We start from the raw sequence: 10,096 nt of genomic DNA, 5'->3' as shown, positions 1-10,096 counted from the left end.
ATTAACTTAGTACCATAATTTTTGTTATAATAATTTGATTGCTGATAAGGAATTTACAAAATCATACCTTGACTAGAAGTTTTACTTTGTAACAATCACAGACTAGTAGAAGTCATAAACCATTAACCCTCATTTTTCTAAAATAAGAGGTTGTAATTAATATGAATATATAAAGAATATATTTTTTAAGATTTTATTTATTTATTTGAGAGGTAGAATTACAGACAGAGAGAGGGAGAGACAGAGAGAAAGGTCTTCCTTCCATTAGTTTACTCCCCAGGTGGCTGCAATGGCCAGAGCTGCACAGATCTAAAGGCAGGAGCCAGCTGCTTCTTCCTGGTCTCCCATGTGGGTGCAGGGGCCCAAGCACTTGGGCCATCTTCCACTGCTTTTCCAGGCCATAGCAGAGAACTGGACTGGAAGAGGGGCAACTGGGACTAGAACTGGCACCCATAAAGGATGCCAGCACCACAGGCAGAGGATTAGCCTTTGCATCACATCACCAGCCCGAAGTACATGAAGAATTGAGAACAGAAAATCTACCAACCTCATGGAGTTTATCTCCCTTTCAAAACATTTAATAACCTTTGGGCTGGAGAATACTAATGTAAGGTACTGTAATTAAATTCACACAAAGAAAAGATGTTTTAGGATGTTTTACTTCATTATTTAAGTTAGATACTTTAGGAAATTCTAGATTATTTTGTGGATAAATTGTAATTTCTTTTTTCTTTTTCTTTTTTTTTTTTTGACAGGCAGAGTGGATAGTGAGAGAGAGAGACAGAGAGAAAGGTCTTCCTTTTTGCCATTGGTTCACCCTCCAATGGCCGCTGCGGCCGGCGCATTGTGGTGATCCAAAGCCAGGAGCCAGGTGCTTCTCCTGGTCTCCCATGCAGGTGCAGGGCCCAAGGACTTGGGCCATCCTCCACTGCCTTCCCGGGCCATAGCAGAGAGCTAGCCTGGAAGAGGGGCAACCGGGATAGAATCCGGCACCCCAACCGGGACTAGAACTTGGTGTGCCGGCGCCACAAGGCGGAGGATTAGCCTGTTAAGCCATGGCGCCAGCCAAATTGTAATTTCTTTTCACAAGTGTATTTGAGTAGAAACACAAGCTTTTACAATCAATTATTTATGTTTAAAACATATGCTTATGTATGTTTTGTATTAAAATAACAGCATTTTATGAAGTTTAGATACATCTTGTTCAATACAAGCCTATAGTTTTTTTTAAGTTTTATTTAAAAATAATCTTTGTATTTATTTTTTTAACACAGCAAATTTGAGTGACACAGTAAGTCCATAATTTACCACAAAATTCATAAACTTAACAACTGAGTATCTTAAATCTTATAAATCTTCTGAATCATCCGTATTTATGCACTCAATGGAATGAACTCCTCAGCAGCTGAGAAGAATCTTAACTTAAAAGCACCAACTCTTCAGGCATCTCTACAGGCCTCTATTTTTCATTCTCTAAGACATGCAGTCAGACTGCTAGTGCAGCAAATACCAATTCAACTTAAGCTTAATGGATAAGAAAAAGCATTTGGGAAACCAACATTATTAATATTAAGTCTGAAAGCATTTCTACCTCTTTACTGAATGACTTTCCTTTCTGTCAATGTTAAACTCTAATGAATAAAAACTATGTTTTGAACATAATTTTTTTCAGGTTTATCTAGCACTTTAGGACATTTGTATTTGTTTTATAAGCCTTAAGGAAAACAAAAAGATAATCTCTAATCTAGACAATTCTGGAATCTTTCATTAGATTTAGAATATTACAGCAAAATAATATGATCTGTTTGTCCAAATAGTATGCCTTTTAAAAAATTCTCTTCATGTATGTAAATTAATAAAGCTTATTTCCAGTATATATTTTCTGTGTTTTCATTTGCTGGAGCAGGGTTCAAAGGGTGTTTTTAGGATCTTGCCAACATCTGCCCTCTGTACCCATAAATTACCAAAGCCATTAAATGGACAATAAAAACTGGTTGAGGCTACTGATGAATGCTTCAAAAGGAATCTTATACACACAGATTTTATTGTCATATTCAACTCAACTGAAGTCTTTCTTGAAATTGTACTCTTGATAGGCTGAAGACAGTAATGGAGTTAATTTTTTATGCCAAAGAGACATGGATCTGTTGTACAAAGGCTTCATTCTCTGTCAGTCATCAGTAACTTGAGGTCTTTCTGTATATTCTGAATGGCAGTGTTTGCATCTTCATATTGTAAGGCACTGCTAGCATATTTGCAGTATTTCTGAGCTCTCACAAACTCCTCAGGTTTGAGGTGGATATAGCCTTGGGAAACCATACTGAAAAGTGCAGGATCAATGGCTGGAATAGTCTATAGAGTAGGTTGGATAGTATTCCTTGTTACACCCATGCTATGAGGCACTTTTGCTGGTGTGTAGGCTAGGGCATGTGTACCCAGAGGACCCTGTATTCAACTATAGCTGTCTGATGGCATGCTGCCTGGGTCAAATGCTGAAGATGATGATGGCTGAGGTGTGTTGAATGGGCAGAGATGCTACTACAGCATCTTCATTTTCTTCACCATCAGTATCTTCCTCAATTGCAATAGGGCCTACTTGAGGAGTCTCCTCATTGTTTAAGCAATTATGGATATATGTTACCTTCCACCTTGCATACTTCATGTGTTTCACATTTTCATCAGTGTTATGTTAAGCACGGTTATGGCATCTGTTAAAAGACTTGCAGTATAGAAGAACATGATCATGTTTTTTGTGAAATCACCCAGCACAATGTTCATTGTCTGCATATATAAACATTTTCCAAGAATAATTCCCCAAATGGGCAGAACCAACTACTCCTTGGGTAATAGCTTATTATCACCCCCACTGTTTCTTTTTGTTGTTTTTGTGAAGAATCTGAGCCTGGATCAAGGCACAGCTATTTTAGACTAGGCCTCCATCTTGAAACTCAGGCCTGACCAGACCCTGAACCCTTTGGCAAAATCTCCTGAAAGAAGAAAAATAAACTCCCCTTGTGATAAACTCCCCTAGCAACAGCCAATCAGCAGATAGCAGGGAAATACCTGCTATCCAGATGTCTTTTCCAGGTGTATTTTTAGGCCATTAAGGTAATTGATAACATCCCCAAACCCTGCAGTTTGGAACATACACCCTCATGGCTTGGACCCTACACTTTAGCCAATCATTTTAAAAAGCATCAACCCCAAAGCCATCTAACCACCTTTACTAGGTCTATTCCCACTACTGGATTTACTAATCAATTTTAAGAGATGTTCTTTAAATTCTCACAGCATGAGATAATTTGCTGATGGTGCTATAATGTATAGAATGTCTCTGAAAACCCTATATAAACCCCACAAAGGAAATGGGATGGGTCCTCATCAGATGACCATTGTGATGATTGGAGGAGTGGACCCTAGATTGAGCTAGAACAATAAACCTCTTTGCTTTTGCATCATTGAAGTCTCTCATTGGGATAATTGAGTCCCATCCAAGTCCGGTCTAATAGTTGTTGTTAAGATTTATTTATTTATTATAATGGCAGAATTACAGAAAGGTAGAGAGACAGAAAGAGAGTCAGCCTCTGCCATCCACTCCCCAAATGGCCGCAATGGCCAGAGCTGTGCTGATCTGAAGCCAGGAGCCAGGAAATTCTTCCAGGTCTCCCACATGTGTGCAGGGGCCCAAGGACTTGGGCCATCTTTCTACTTCTTTCCCAGGCCAGAGCGGAGAGCTGAGTCAGAAGTGGAGCAGCTGGGACTTGAACTGGAGCACATATGGGATGCCATCACTGTAGGCCAGGGTTTTAACCTGCTGTACCACAGTGTCAACCCCCCACCTATTTATTAAGAGCTCCTAACTGACCTGTTAATTTTGATAAAAATTTATGACACCCAGGAGTTTTATTATCAATCTTCATTCTAATTTGCATGGCATATAAATGACCCCCTTCGTGAAATATGTAATGATCAAACAATGACTACCAACAAACACCCCTCAGATCATTTCTTGAGCAACTGTTCAGTAATAGGCCACCACAGGGTCCTACTTGTCATGCTCCTGAACCATCAGGTGATGCTGTATGTTCTTTTATTTTTTAAATTTTTTTTATTTTATTTTTTTATTTTGACAGGTAGAGTTATAGACAGTGAGAGACACAGAGAAATGTCTTCTTTCCGAATGTTCTTGGTATTTTGATTGAGATCACATTGAATCTGTGAATTGCTTTTGAGGGGCTGGCACTGTGGAATAGTAGTTTGAACCTCTGTGGCATTGGCATCTCATGGATGCCAGTTTGGGTCCCAGCTAGTCCTCTGATCCAACTCTCTGCTTATGGCCTAGGAAGGCAGTGGAAGATGGCCCAAGTGCTTGGGCTCCTGTATCCACATAGGAGATGAGGAGGAAGCTCCTAGCTCATGGGTTCAGATCAGCCCAGCACCAGCCATTACAGCTATTTGGAGAATTAACCAACAGGTAGAAGGCATCATTTTTTGTCTCTCCGTCTCTATATAATTTCCTCTCAAATAAATAAATGATTGTAAAAGTAAAATTAAAAATAATTTCTATTGGTAGAATGGGAATTTTGATGATATTAGTTCTTCTAATTTATGAACATCAAAGATTTTTCCTTTTTTTGTGTTTTCTTTTTTTTCTTTAATGTTTTATAATTTTTCTTATAGAGATCTTTCACACCCTTGACTAAATTTATTCCAAGGTAATAAAAAATTTTATGGTTATTGAGAATGGCACTGATCTGATAAGTTATTTTTCAGCCATGGCATTTTTGTGTATATAATGGTTATTGATTTTTGTGTGTTGATTTCATATTTTACAACTTTACCAAACTTTCTTGTGAGTTTCAATAATCTCTTGGTGGAGTCTTTTGGTTTCCCGATATTTAGGATCATATCATCTGCAAACAGGTTATTAGGCTTTCTCCTTTCTAATTTGTTTTCCTTTGATTTCTTTTTCTTGCGTTATTGCCATGGCTAAAACTGTCAGTAGTGTATTGAACAGCAGTAGTGATGGAGAGCAACTTTGGTTTCAGATCTTAGTGGAAATGCTTCCACGATTTCCCATTCAATATGATATTGGTTGAAGATTTGTCATATATTGCCTTGATTGTGATAAGGAATGTTCCTTCTATTCCCAACTTGCTTAAGGTTTTTATAATGAAAGGTTGCTTTTTATCAAATACTTTCTCTTCATTTATTGATCATCATGTGGTTTTTATTCTTTAGTTTGCTAGTGTCACATATCACATTTATTGATTTGCATATGTTGAACTATCCCTGCATACCCTAGGTACATTCCACTTGGTCCAGGTAAATTATCTTTATGATCTGTTGTTGGATTTTATTAGCTAGTATTTTGTTGAGAATTTTGGGATCTGTGGTTATCAGATTTAATGTTCTTTAATTCTCTTTCTCTATTGTATCATTTTCTGGTTTAGAAAATAAGGTGACGCTGGCCAAATAGAAGGGGTTTGGGAATACTCTTCTCTTTCAATTGCTTTGAATAGCTTAAGAAGAATTGGAATTATTTCTATTTTTAAAAGTCTGGTAGACTTCAGCAGTGAAGCTTTCTGGTCTTGGGCTTTTCTTTGGAGGGCTTTTGTTACTGATTCAATATCTGTCTTGGTTTTTTGTTTGTTTAGGTTTTCTATATGTCTTCATGGCTCAATTTTTGTACCTAGCATGTGTCTTGATTTCTTCCAGGTTTTTGAATTTGTTTGTCATTGAATGTGATGCCCACATTCTATATTGCAGTGCTAATCTAAGTTTTCAGTGTTTCACTTCCAAACTAGTTTCCTGCTTAATATCTCTGGGAAGCATGGGGTAGTGGCTTAAATTCTTTAGTTCCTTTCACCTAAGTGCAAGATCTACTACTTATTAGGGGATGTGAGAGCCTGGTCCAGCCACAGCTGTTGCAGACATTTAGAGAGTGAACCAACATATGGAAGACCTCTCTTCCCCTCTGTCTTCACCCACTTTCTGTGTTTCTTTGCCCTTTCTAAAATCATTTTAAAAGTTATTTACTTCTTTATTTGAAAGTCACAGTTAGAGAGAGAGAGAGAAAGAGAAAGACATAGAGAAATCTTCCATCATCTGTTTCATGCCTCTGGTGTCTCCAATGGCCAGTGTAGGGCCAGGTTGAAACCAGGAGCTTCTTTTGAGTCACCCGTGGGGGTGGCAGGAGCCCAAGTACTTGGGCCATCTTTCACTCTATCAGGCCATTAGCATGAAGCTAAATCAGAAGTGGAACAAGTGTGACTTGAACTGGTGCCTATATGGGATGCCAGTATAACAGATGGCAGCTTTGTATACTGCAGCACACCAGCCCCCTCTCTGCCTTTCAAATAAACAAATCTTTAAAAAAGAAATGAAAATGTCCTTAAGATAGTAAAGGTCATCATGATTGAGCACTGAAGAATCTATTGAAATGATTACATTTAAAAGATTTATTTATATATTTGAAAGGCAGTGGTAGAGTGAGAAAGGGAGAGACTGATCTTCCTTCTGGTTTATTCTCCTCCAAAATGGCTGCAATGACTGGGGCTAGACCAGGCTGATCTCATGAGATAGAAGCTTCTTCCAGATATCACATGGGTTCAGGGGCCCAAGCATTTGGGCAATCATTTGCTGCTTTCCCAGACACATAAGTAGGAAGCTGGATAAGTTTGGAGCATCAATATCTGTGACATCCTCCTTGCAGTACAAGGATATAGAGCCCATCTGGCACAATTAATGTCCTATTTATGGGTGGGCCAAGTATAACAGCTTTCAACTCTCAAGGTTTGGACTAGATGGGTTCTGAGGAATTGTGTTATAACAGGTATAAATCCATAACTCTTGGTTTAAGCTTTTGTTAGCAGATAATGGCTGTGACTACTTTGGGTCTCGGGATTGTCATCAATGAAGGCATCCAGATTAATAGTAATGAGATCAACAGTCAGCAGAATGGTGTCCAGCTGAACTTAAATGGTTTTTCTTTTTTATTGTTAGAATAGTGACCTCCTGCAGTACCCTGGCATCTGGACATAGACAGTAGACATTGGAAGCCATCCCCTCTGCCAAAAGGAGTATGCCAAGTTTTGGGTCCATCATTTATTAAGGAGGCCTTAGTAGCCATTCTCACATTTTACTATTATATATCCATGGCCAAAGTCCTACTAGACATCAAGGTTTGTAGAATCACAGGCTCAAGGTGTGTAGGTGACTGTTTTTCCAGTATAGCATAGTTAATAGCCATCTAATTTAATTTTACTGGCACATGGCAAGGTTCCAAGAGAGGTTATTTCTTGCATCACACCCTTGAGAAGTAATGGATATCATAGATGATGCAAAGAATTTAGAAGGCGTATGAGCTCCACAAGTGAAGAATTCACTGAGAGCACTAATGATAGTGCCTACAGAATTTAATTTGACTGAATTTTAGCACTTTTCATTGGAAGGGGGGCCAGTTAAGCTGGGCTGATTTGTAGCACCCATGACAATTAATTTTTTAAATGAGGCATGCATTGCACCAAAACCCAGGAAGGACTAAAAGGTATTAGTGTTGTATGTTCTTCACAAGTCTGTCAAATAGTCTCATTCAGGGAGGAAGTCATCAATGTGATGTGTTCTTGTGCTCCTGATAAAAGGTGAGTACAGTTAAATTCTTTGCAAAAATTGTGTTTGATGGCAAAGTCAATGAGATGCTCATGTATAGCCTAGAAGTGTCTTTTCAAAGTGAAGGCAAACTAGACTAAGGAGCTGTTGGAAAAGCTTTGAGCAAAACACATTTGCCACTTTTGTAATAGTTAAGATGGGTCATTTATCTATTAAGAGGCATCAGATATATTAATATTAGATATAAAGTATGGTGGACATAATCGATGGCATATAGCATTAAGATTTTAGTAATCTACCATGAGATGCCATTTACTTTTTTCCAGATTCAACAGGTAAAATTGGGCTGCCAAGTGGTAAAGAGCTGGAATAATCACCTTTTTGTTAATTAAATCTAATGTAATAAATTTTAATGCATGAAGACATTGAGTTTTTTTTTTTTTTATTATGTCATCTTAATTATTTTAGTTTGGGACCTGTGGAGTGTTATTTTCCCTAGTTAAGTTGTAGCTTAAAATTTTTATTTTAATAATTACTTGCTGTATTAGGCCATCTCTCCCACCTGTGGGATTTTTTGAGTACATCTGACTATTGGAAATTTAGGTAATACTATAATTAAAATGAGATGTACCAAATAAATTATTTTTTTTTCTGATACATATTTTGGAACTTTTCTAAAATGGTATTGAGTACCCTGTTTAAATTTGGGATCCCCTGGGTAAGACTTATTTGAGCCACATTACAGATTACATCTATGAAACTCTGAATAACTGCATCTAGAACCTGGAAAAGTTGATGTCTTATGCTGAAGAGACATAAGAATCAATGTTTCTTTATCTTTTAATTATATAATTTACAAATAAATTTTAGATCTCTAAAAGGATGAAATTATGTACTTTTCAGAAATTTATACCTATATATAACTGTAATTTATACATTTTACATTTTCCTCCTTTAGGTTTTTAATAAGATTTATTAGGGCTGGCACTGTGGTGTGGGTAGAGGCCCACACATTTGGGCCATCTTTTGCTGCTATTTTCCCAGGTTCAATAACAGGGGGCTGGATCAGGAGTGGAGAGATTGGGACACAAACTGGCACAAACATGGGATGCCATTCCCACCTAGTAAAACTTGGTCAGATAACACTGGTTGTTTCTATTAGTGACATTTCTATTAGTGATAAGTAGCTCAAGCTTGACCTCAAATTTAGTCCTTGTAGGATGCTGAATTAGTTTCACTCTGTGATCATCACTCTCTTTATATCTTAGGGACTATATTTTTCATTATTGATTCAGTAAAATCAAGTGTTAGAGCTCCTGTTTCCAAGTGTTTGAAATTATAAATGCTGGTCATTACTCAGAAGGTTTAAGTAGGGGTTGGTGCCGTGGCTCACTTGGTTAATCCTCCACCTGTGGCACGGGCATCCCATATGGACACCAGGTTCTTGTCCAGGGAGGGCAGTGGAGGATGGCCCAAGTGCTTGGGCCCCTACACACACATGGGAGACCAGAAAGAAGCACCTGGCTCCTGGCTTCAGATTGGCACAGTGCCGTCCATAGTGACCATTTGGGGAGTGAACCAATAGAAGTAAGGCCTTTCTCTCTGTCTCTCTCATTGTCTATTACTCTGCCTGTCAAATAATAATAATAATAAAAAAGATGTATTTAAAACCAGTGAGAGGAAATGAGTTGTAAAAGATCAATCAACAACAATTGAGTGTTGCCTGCTGCCTGCCCACTTTCTTCTCAGGAATCCCCACAGAATTTACAACCGTAATTCCAAAATCACCAACTCCTGCTGTCAGAAGTGTGTGGCTACCACTATAGGGAGCAATAATTTTCAGAAAGGACAAGAGAATCCACTATTTCATGATACTATTCTTGTTTGATGCCTAAAACTTCATTTTCTGTTTACATTGTATGATGCTGGGAACTAAGTAATAATTTTCTTCTGGGTCTGAGATGAAGTTATTTAAGATAGAAGTTCAAAACTGATGTCCCTCAATTTGAAGAATGAAGTCACTGAAAGGCAATTACCAGATCAGTGATGATATAGGCATTTGAATAGCACAATTCATACACTATCCATAAAAAAAATTACTAATAGCTGTGGGCCAACAGTCAATGGCCCATGAGACCATCACTCAAATCCTCAAGAGTTTGACTATAATTTCATGCCAATTCTCATTTAGACAAGAGGAGTAAAAGCAGGAGCTCCATGATACCTTTATATTTGTCTCTTGCCTAATTTTTTGGCAGAAACTGCAACTTAAGTGCAGTTTTTTTTTTTTTTTTATATAGCTTTGTTAAAAATATACAGATAACTGGATTGATGGACAGATGAATTTCAGGAAGTTTTGGGTAAAGAATTACCAGATAGCACAGTTTTAAATATTCACAAAGATTTTACAAGGCATTCACCCTGTTTTCCAGCCATATTAATCCACCAAATTATTACTATTTTACTGTGAAATATGATCCACAAA

General features: G+C 37.8%; 1 pseudogene; it reads right to left on the bottom strand.

Moving 5' to 3' along the window:
• Positions 1-2,160: 2,160 nt before the first annotated feature.
• LOC133755297 (vacuolar protein sorting-associated protein VTA1 homolog) lies at positions 2,161-4,056 on the bottom strand (annotated as a pseudogene).
• Positions 4,057-10,096: the final 6,040 nt, after the last annotated feature.

Source organism: Lepus europaeus, unplaced genomic scaffold (genome assembly GCF_033115175.1).
Source record: "Lepus europaeus isolate LE1 unplaced genomic scaffold, mLepTim1.pri SCAFFOLD_3_1, whole genome shotgun sequence".
NCBI classification, from domain to species: Eukaryota; Metazoa; Chordata; class Mammalia; order Lagomorpha; family Leporidae; genus Lepus; species Lepus europaeus.
Note: the sequence above shows the minus strand (reverse complement) of the source record. Positions and strands in the feature narration are given on the sequence as shown.